Here is a 10880-nt window from a genome sequence, read left to right as displayed (position 1 = left end):
CACATCCCTGTGCCTCAGTTTTCTTCCTTGTAAAAGGGATGCAGCAGTCATGTTTGCAGAATTGAATGAGTTGTACCCAGCCAGGGCACTCACAGGCTGGACTAGGGGCTCCAGATCCCCTCTTACCCTGTGCTGGCTGGTCCAGCAGACAATTCTATCCCGCATCCAAGAAGCTCTTGGGAAGGACCAAGGCAGAATCAGTGGGAATACTTGAGGGAACAGTCACTATGGCCTTTGCTTCTGATGTAGCCTTGGACTCTGTTGTCTTGTGAGACTCCTTGGGAGCTTGGAAAAGGAGGCTGCCAGAACACCATGGAGTCCCATCAGACACCCTGGAACTCAACAGTTTGTTGGGAACTCACAGCCTGTCACCCGACTCTGGCTCTCTGTTCTACAATCTGTTTGATCTCCCGGGCGTGGCTGATGACACAGAGCACCCTCGCTTCACTCACACCCAGGTATTTTCCTTCAGACTTCAATTCCAATAAAAAGAACTCAGTGTTTCATTTGCCACGGCCTTTCTGATGTTTTGGGGCCTGGGGATCCAAGCATGGCTGAGAAAAGCTACAATCCGCAGAAAGCACTCTATCCCAGAGGCTGTGCGCTCTCACGGAGGGGAGGAGTGCCTTGTGCTGCAAGCGTGAGTGACAGGAAGCTCTCAGGACACCTGTGCAGCTGCCCCAGAGTATATGGTGGTTTTGGTGCTTAGAGCAAGGGAGAAAGAGAGAGAGAGAGGCAGGTGTTCAGCCCTGGGCTGCTGCTTTCCCTACAGCAAGGCCCCATCACCTGTCAATCAATACCCCCGGTCTCCGAGCCCACCCTCACCTAACTCACAACTCCCAGGGTCAGCTTCCTGTCTTTTTCCAATGCCCTCGAGCCCCGCTGGCCTTACTTCCCACGGTCCTGGTCACTCCTCCCTAATTATAGGGTTATTCTTTACTCTCCAGGAGTGTCTTCCCCTGTATCCCACTGTCAAAAACCTAGCTCTGACCCTTTCACTTCCAGTGGTTTGGAGAAAGTTACGTAACCCCCCTCAGGCCTCACTTTCTTCATCTACAAAATGGGGCTATCTCAGAGGACTTTGACGAGAAGGAACTAAGATAAAAATGCAAACGCAGAGCACAGTATCTCCAACACATAACTCTTAGTAAAAGTTAGCATTAATCACAATAATCAAAATAACAGATGTCACGGATCATTGTCCTAGCTCACGCCATCTCCTCCACAAGGCCTTCTGCGGGCTTATTAGCTCTCTTCTTCCTTGTCAAGGCTTGATCCTGGGTCTCCTCCTTGACTTCTTTCCACATTAATTTTTGAAGACAACCAATGTCGATTCCACTAGCTCGTCCAGTAGGGCCAGCCAATGAACTGCAGGGACCCTCATGCCTCTCCCAATCCCTGCCCCTCCCCAGTGCGGAGGTTACAGCTGTGGCTTTTATTGCACAGTAGGCACTTTACCAGCAGTCCTTTCAACCCACTGTATTCCTTTTGAAAAATTTGTTTGTTTGTTTGTTTGGTTGGTTTTTGTTGTTGTTTGTTTGTTTGTTCTCTTTTGTTTTCTTATGCCTGTGGCCATTCCTATATTCTACAGGAAATTTCAGCAACTTACTCACTTATCCTGTTTCCCTCCATGAAAGTAAGGACTGTGACCACCCTGATTCTGGGTCCTTCTCCTATCCTCAAGGTCCTAGAAGTTCCCACAAGCTCTGCTTTACTTAGGTGTTCCTCGGGGTTCTACAAGAGCTTAGAGCCTTGAGTCTCAACCTCCCCATCGCTCTGACCCTTTAATTCAGTTCCTCACATCGTGGTGACCTCCAGCCATACAATTATTTTTCTTGCTACTTCATAACTGTGACTTTGCTACTCTTATGAATTGGAATGTAAATATCTGACCTATGTATGACCCCTGTGGGGTCGAGAACCACAGGTTGAGAACCACTGGCTTACAGAAATTTGGTTAGTTACGTTGGCTTCTATGGGGGAAGACAGAGGATCCCTCTTCAGAAATGGCATAGATAAAGCAGCTTGCTATGGAACCTCTCTGTCTCCATGGATACACATTCTAGCCTGGGCCACCCAAGGGACCAAGTGGTCAATTTGGTGAATTTCATCCTCATGTCCCAATACCCAAAAGCCAGAACTTGTTTGTTTGTTTGTTTGTTTGTAATTTTTGGATAAGGTAGATTAAGGGTAATCCAGTTCAAGAGAGAAAGTACATTTATCACCAAGGAGCTGTGTGGAGATGGGGGGAGAGGGTAGCAGAGGTCTTACTTTCTAAGAATGGAAGGACATACTCTGTGCTTTGTGATCCCAGGCTGAAGGAGACCGGACGCCCAATTAGGAAACTCCCCATTCGGGTCAACAGAACCCCACAGCATGGGAGGCAAAAGCTCAGAGGAGCCCCAGATTTCTTATTCATCTGACTTATGCACAGTTGTCTCTGCCCCAAGACAAACATATTTCAATTTTTCTAGGTTGCCACCACCACCAGAGCTGAGCCCACTCACAGAACTCCATGGCTCTAGGGTTTGGGTCAGTTCACAGCCACTGTCCTTCGGCATTCTAGTTTCAAAAGACAGAGTCTAAAGGGCCTCCGGGTCTAAAGGAAGGCCCAGGCATCACCATCCTAGCCCAGCGATGAACGGCCACCCCAGCAAAGAGCAAACAGAACCAGGACTGGAATGCAGCGGTCTGGCTCTGAGCCCCGTGCACTTTCCACTACACCCCAAGTGCTCCCGATGGCTGTCCAATCCAAGGCCATAACCCTTGGAGAAAAGAGGTTGTGAAACGCTTCCACTTGAAGGCCAGGCCTGGCTGCGGGCCCAGATGCTTCTCTGTCGATCCTTCTAACCTAGTCTCAACTCAGATCCCATCCTGCTGGATGGACTTAACTCCTCTCCCCCACAGGAGCAAGCCCTGCCTGCCCCATCACCCCTGGAGCGATTCCCACTCCCACTTGCCCCACAGCACCACTGAGCCACAGCTTTTGCAGTGTGACTGGTCTTTGTCCTTCATAATTGCTTAGCAGCTGTGGGGGGCGGGGGAAAGAAAAAAAGAAAACAGTAGCCCAGATGTTTACTTATGTTCAAGGTTGAAGAGCCCAGCTTGGAAGTTTTTTTTTTCCTAGTCCCTTGAGGAAGTTACTAGAAGCCTTAGGGGTTTGGGTTCTCTGGCTCTGTGTGCCTCTACCTCATGCTTGCTCCCACTTGGAGGCAGGTGACACTGCAAAGTGCTGGGAAGGAAAATGGTCTTTTGGAAGAGACATGGCCTCCACCAACCTTCCTGCCACCTATGCCCAGGGCTGTCAACCCCCTACAGCTTTCATCGCATCCTCTGTCTCATTATCTCTTTTGTTTGATCTATAGTTTTATAGTTTACAAAATCAGAACGAACAAGCAAACCCATTAAAACAGAAAATATAACAAACAAACAAACAAACACCCTTCCTTACTGTATGTGATATCCAGCACTTTCCTGAGGGACAGACAGGACAGATTTGCATAATGGAAATCATCATCATCATCATCATCATCATCATCATCATCATCATCATCTGGATTTATATCAACCAATTTACACAGTGAGAAAGCAGTGTGATATGGGGCTGGCAAGACTGTTCAGCAGGTGAAGGCAATTCCTACCATGCCTGATGACCTGTGCTTTATCCCTAGGATTTCCTTGTATAAGGAGAGAACTGACTCCTACAAGCTCTTCTGTCCTGTGCAAGCCCAGGAAGGCATGTGTGCCTGCGCAGCACACATTTGTTACTTAATTAAAAACTTTCAAAGAGAGCAGGATGGTCCAAGTGACTCCACCCTCAGTGCCCCCGTGATCTTTCTGCTACTAGTAATTCTTTTTTATTATCCATCTTGCATGTCCAATTAAATAAAAAGCTCTCTAGAATCCTGCTCTTCTCAGACTCCTTGTCCATTCACACAACCTCAGCAACTCCTAAAACTACAGCCCTTAAAACCATCTGCAGTGTGCCTTCAAAATGTCTTCCCAACATGACTTCTATAACTTCGGTGCTTAGGGGTTGTTTGAACCCCACAATATGCATTTAATTCTCTGGAATGTTGTTCTAGGATTCCCTACACCTGGACACAGATTTGCCCTTCACTAAATACTACCTCCTGGTAAAACATTTCTGGATTCACTTCAGCTCCCAGTGACCCCTTCCTCCTGACATTCCACTGCGTGAACCTGCCATGCCCCTTACGCTCTAGGCTTTCAGTGCCAAGGTGCAGTGCCCCAGGCAGGGATGCAAACTGCCTTTTCATGCTGGGCTGGCGACACCAAACAGAGTCATTTGGAAAGAAGGGATTTAGCTGAGGCATTTCCTCCATCAAATTGGCCCGTAGGGATGTCTATGAGGCACTCTCTTGACGAGTGGTGGATTTGAGACAGCCAAGCCCACTGTGGGAGGTGCCACCCCCTAGGAAGGTGGGCTCACCATACGAAAGCTGCACAGTTTTAAACCATACAGCATCCTAGCACTGAGAAGGGGAAGAGCATGTGAAGTCCCACCCCTGAGAAGATATTTGAGATTGATAGCGTCTGGGAAGTGGAAAATCAGTTTTCTCCAAGGGAGTATAACTGTGTCTACCATCCACAGTCCGGGGCAGGTCCCATGCCCAGAAGTAGTGGGGCCAACACAAAACGACTCCATGTATTTTGTGGGTTGGTTTTGCTTGTTTGTTTTTGTTTTGTTTTAGTGGGTTGGCTTGTTTGGTAGTTTGTTTTGATTTGGTTGGGTTTTGGTTTGGTTTGGTTTTTGCAAGAGAGAAAGAAAGAACATGGTAGGTAGGTAGAGAGGTGAAGAGGATCTATGGGGAGATGTGAAAGAAGGAAAGAATTTGACCAAAACATGTATAAATTTTTACATAAAAATTAATTTTTAAAAAGATAAAGTGGGAGCCAGGCATGGTGATGTATGCCTTTAATCCCAGCACGTGGACGCAGGAGGCAGAGGCAGGCGGATCGCTATGAGTTCAAGGCCAGCATGGTCTACAAAGGCAGTCCAGGACAGCCAAGACTACAAAGAGAAACCCTGTCTCAAAAAAGCAAAAGGAGAGACAGAAAGAGGGAGGGAGGGAGAGAGAGAGAGAGAGAGAGAGAGAGAGAGAGAGAGAGAGAGAAACTGGGACACACACACGTCAACTCTTGGTCATGAAAGATTTTTTTTTTTACATCCAGCTTTCTAATGAATGGGCCATTTTGAGAGATTAAAATAAAAGGAAGAAGAAGAGAAAATAAAACAGACTGAGCAAAGCTGTGGGGAGCCCAAGGACAAACTGTGTCCCTCCATGGCTTCCACTTAGGTTCCTGCCTCTAGGTTCCTGCCCTGAGTTTCTGGCCTGACTTCTCTGGGTGATGGAGTGTGAAGTGGAAGTACAAAGCCAATTAAGGCCTTTTTCTTTCCAAGTTGCTTTGGATCATGGTATGTATCATAGACATGGAACAAAACAGGACACTTGCATCTCACACCTCAGCCCAAGGCTGGGCTTTGCAACCCCAGAAAGGGTTTGTTCTGTGTATCCCTTAGAGATGGTCTACAGAGATAACAGTTCAAGATCAGACTTGTTTAAGGCTTTTTTTTTCCTCATGGACTAAGAGAAAAAAGAAAAGCAGAACAAAACAAAATTATGAAATGACCTTTCCTCATCAAGGAGGGGAGGATGAGGTGGAGGGGCCAGCTCCAGGTTTAAAAGGAAAAGACTCATGCTCCTAACTTTGAATGGTTTTATAAAACCCACCATGTGCCTTGGATGGTACATACTTGCGACCTTGCATCATTACTCTATGGAGCCTCGGTTTCTTTAACTGGTAAATGGTGATCAGCCTTGCCCCTTCCATCCATCTGGATCATAGATGTCCAGGTGCTTTGTAAGGACCGCTGTAAGGCAGGTGAGTAACTTCCCAAGCCCAGCCACCTGCGGCAGCCCCGGCCTCACCTCCTTCTCCAGCTCACTCCTTTTTTTAAAATCTCTGAGCCTGCTGGGGATCCATAGGGAGCGAACACCGCCTTTTGTACCTGTGCTCTTGACTTGCGAGAATTCTGATGCTGGAAATGCCCCATGACGCTTGCCCTATTATTAGGTTTGGTAAGATTGGCAGAAGACTAAAAACAGCCAGCACAGCCAGCACTAACCTTTTGGTTTCCCATTTCGGGAGCCAGTCTCAAAACACAATTTCTAAATTCCTTGCTTTTACAAGGACAATGCGTTTGTGCAGTTCTAAGCAACACACTAGGGGAAAGGGAACTTCTCAGCACATCACTGGGTGGGTAGTTTGTCTTTCCTGGGTTGGTTCAGCCCTGATCCCTAACCCAGGAACATTTGCTTTAAGCTGGAACTCGGACACTGAAATTCAGCCAAGTTGGGTGGACTGCCTGGTGCCTCCCTGCTGGCCTGTCTGAGCCTTGATGCCCTGCCCTGCCCTGGAACAAATGTCCATGATCCCATAAGGAGGGAGGAACAGGAAGAACAAGGGGAGGACAGAGAGGAGGGTGGGGCTTAGGAAGCCCCAGTTTTTTGCTCTGGAGTCCATATCTGCCTCTGAGATAGCCAGAAGAATTTGTGCCACCCACATTTGCTTTATGTATTTATTCTTCCTTTAAAGTGACTAATTAAAATCTCACATCCTTAAGACATACAGCATGTTGTTTTGATATCTGTACACATTATGGAATGACTAAACCAAACTAATTAATATATGAATCACCTTATCATTTTTGTAACACTGAAAAGAAATTCTTTGCAGTTTTAAAGAAGACAATATATCATTAGTCTATATTAACTCTGCTTACCATTTGCGATAATAATCTTCTATTTATTCCTTATGTCTAACTGAAATTTTACGTTATTCTTACCAACATCTTCCCAATCCCTTCATCCAATGACCTCCAGGATAACCGTTCTCTTTGCTTCTATGCCTCAGTTTTGTTTTTTTTGTTTTTTTTTTTTTTTTGAGATTGTAAATGCCATATTTTCACCTTGGGGTTGAGGGTTCCCAAAGTGTGACCGACTGCAGAGGGCTATCCAACTCCCCGAAACACATTTGCACCCTAACTTCATGTACCACCCCCACCAACTCTAAATCAGCCAAGATATTTTAAACCTTGTTTTGATCTTTGCATATCAGTTACACTATTTCTGAGCGTGTTTATTTTTATTTTTATTTTCCGGTGGTGAGCACATTGCTTTGAGCCCTCTGGTAGCACGTTTCCACTTCCTCTCACTTTCCTGCATGCCTCTGTGACCTCCAGGCCTGTGGCTCAGAGCTGGCTTAGGTGGTTTTCCTAGGTCTGGGAGCTTCACGGTAGCCAGGAGACGTGGGTTCTCCTGCCTCTCGTGTTCCGTTGCTCCTGACATCCTCAGAGGTGAGATGAAATCCCTGTTGTTTCCTTTGCCCCATCTCCCAGGGAAACAGCTCTCATCCCCTGTCTAATAAAGGTAAAGGCACTGAACTGCACAAGATGGAGATGCCAGGCATTTACTCCCAGTCCTAATACTCACCTTGAGAAAAACCCTCATCTCTTTTAGGCTGGAATTAAAATTTCCAAATCTCCCATGTTTCTGCATTTCTCTCTTTCTTTGTTCCCCCCCCCCCATGGTGTGTTTCTGCATTTCTAAGATACTCACCAACACAAGAATGCTGCTGATTCAGTAGCAAAGTCAGCTATGAATTGTGGGACGTCTGTTAACTAGAACCTTGGCCTAGTGAGTTAGAGATATAAGAGAGGAAAGAAAAAGCATTTCAAAAGGTGATTATAGAGGGGTTTTTTGGTTGGTTGGTTGGTTGGTTTGGTTTGGTTTTTTTGGTTTTTTTGTTTGTTTTGTTTTGCTTTGCTTTTTTTGTTTGTTTGTTTGTTTGTTTTTTACTCAGTTGTCCCTTTCTAATAGTCTCTTGTGAAACATGTGTAATCACGTTTCACATTGCTTGTGCGGTGTGCGTGCTAAGAAGCCTCGTGAGTGAGCTGCGCCCTCCCAATCTTCATTGAGCAGCATATCCAGTTAGTGATATTTGCCCAGTGCTCACAACGGTTTCCGCTAGTTAGCAACCCACCTACTGCTTCTGCCTGCGTTGGGCATTGGTTTGGAAAGCTCTGCTTTAAAAATCACAACCCCTTGACTATCCAGAGAAACAACGGCATCTAGGCCCGAGAGGAAACTAAATTTTCGAGTGGAGGAACAGATAAAGAGATACCTCCTTAAGCCAGATCATGGGATTCAGATAGAAATCTCCATGTGCCCTGTGTGGTTTAGGGACACGTCAAAACCCGGTTCCTTCTGTCTTTGAAATGGAAACAGAGCTGCTCAACCTGCACAGCACTGGCTGAGGTGAGTCCCGTATCAGCGTTAAGTGCTCGACACAGCTAACTTGTCTATTGCCAGTGCTAGACAGGAAATTAAAGGTCATTTTGTCCTGTCCTATCACTTGAAAGAGTAGGAAACTTTGAGTCTAGCAGAGCTAGTCACACAGATAGCTCATAGCTGTGCTGACTACAGCTTCGATTTTTATTTTGAGACAGCATCTCTGTCTGTAGCCCAGGTTTGCCACAGACTTGCAGCAAGTCTCCTGCCTCAGCCCCTGTAGTGCTAGGAGAACAGGCATAAGACACCGTGCCTCCTGATTTTCACACTGTGCTTCTTTATTCCAAAGAGCAACACCATGTCTTTCCTTATAAGAAGTATCAGGTTCCTGAGTTTTCAGGATGGACCTCCTTTCCAAGAACATGTTGAGAAGCTATGGATGTTTCTACTTATTTTAAGTTAGTTTAGTAGTTACCTGCCTTAAAGTAGTGGCTTAAATAAGATGGCCTCTCTATTTGCCTTGTGTTTCAAATGCAGAGTGAAGGGTCAGCTTCCTTGGCTTAAGAAAAATGTAGGGATGGGTAAAGTGGGTAACATGTATAAATTCCAAGAGCCACCAGGTCACCCATCCAGAAATCACGTCTAACATATGAATGTACTGGAACTCCGGACATCGTGTGCAACAGCCAAATGAAGACTTGATGTGTATTTTCCAGAACTCAAGAGAGATGAAAGACAAATACCTACTGACTCCCTGAAAGAATGAACAGTCTCATTGCTTTCAGCATCAATTATTCATTTAGATGTGGACACAACAAGCTTTAGCTGTCAAACGTGACACCAACCTAGAGTACCCTGGGAAAGGGGAACCTCAACTGAGGAATTTCCTACATCAAATTGGACTGTGGTCATGTCTGTAGGGGCATTTTCTTGGTTGCTAATTGATGGGGGAGGCCCTAGCCCACCGTGGGCAGTACCATCCCTAGGCAGGTGGCACTGCCCTGTATAAGAAAGAGAGCTGAACTGGAGCCTGAGAGCAAGCCTGTGAACAGCAGCTCCCCATGGTGTCTTCCACAGTTCTTTGCTTTCAGGTTGCTGCCTTGGGCTCCTGCTGAAATCAACCCTTTTCCTCCTCAAGTTGCTCTCTGTCACGATGTTTATCGCAGCCACAGAAAGCAAAAGAGGACAAGAGTGAGTCATTCTTTCCTACCTTCCTTCTTTTCCCCTTCTAGCCACAGAGAATTCAGGCAACTTATAGAAAAATGCAATAACAGACAATGAACAGTCTGTAAAAAAAAAAAAAAAAGAAAGAAAGAAAGAAAAGAAAAATGAATACCAAACCAATACCATAAAAATAGAATAGACTATAATATATCTAGGTCATGCTACCAGTGTGATAGCTACTGTGTTTTTCTACTTTAAATTGATTAATATTAAATATGGTTTAAAATTTCAAATTTGGGATCACAGAACATATGTTAAGGCTTAGTAGCCATGCTCGATTAGTGACTACTCCCTGGATATTGCAAAGAAGAATACTGCCACAATTGCAGAAGTTTCTATGGGGCTTTGTTGTCTAAACAGATAATATGTTTGCAATAAATTAACAAAAACCTTGGCTCTGAGTATCATATTATCCAACCCTGAAAAAGAAAAATTAAAATCAGCGTGGTATTACCAATTCACCAAGGGAGGTGAGTCTTTAGGTACTTAGACCTGAGGAACCCCATGTGATGTGTCATTCATGTACTAACATGAACAAATGCAAGAGCCGTAGAGGCAAGGTAATAACAAGTTTTTAACTTAGTTTTTTAAAAATCAAATTTGAAGGTATTAGTTACTAAAACTCAACTCACTGGAAGTGATTCTTCAGAGATACAGTTGGAATTTACAGCAAGATCTTCGTGGCATGACACAAGTGAATTTACATGTATAGTGAGTCCGGAGTGGCAAGATGAAACAGCCAATGTCAATCTTGGAGGCAAGCATCCAAACATTAAAAAAAAAAGCCCACAAATGTTCCAGGATGGGAAAGTATTGGGGAATGAGACAGAGAGAAAGCTTGGTAAGTATTACATATGAAGTGGAAAGCGAGATGAAGGTAAGCAAGGTGTTGGGGCCACATCAGAAAGGGATGTGGAGTTCGTGATGACCTGTTTAGCAAGAAGAGGGCCTATTTTACAGCTTCAGAAAAGTCATTCCGGGAGCTGAGAACACAAATCATCAGACGTGATAATGCAGACCTGTGATCCCAGACTTGTAACCTCAGGAAGCTGAGGCACAAGTAATTCTGAGTTCAAGACCAGCCTGGGTTATGTATAAAACTTTAGGCCATAGAGTGAATCCCTGTCTCAAAACAAGTGTAAGAGGTGGGGGTAGAGAATAAGAGGAGAAACACCCCTCACTGCTCTATTAAAGGCTGGCTTGTGGGGTAGTCAAAAGTAGGCAGGAAAAGTTATGAAAATGAATGGGAATAAACTAAGCACAGATATGCTGCTCTAATGGATGCTGATGTGTAGAAGAACGCAAATACATCCATATTTATCATCCTACACACAACTGAAG

The sequence above is a fragment of the Acomys minous genome, assembly GCF_964271855.1.
Source record: "Acomys minous genome assembly, chromosome: 11".
NCBI classification, from domain to species: Eukaryota; Metazoa; Chordata; class Mammalia; order Rodentia; family Muridae; genus Acomys; species Acomys minous.
This window is presented reverse-complemented; position numbering follows the sequence as displayed.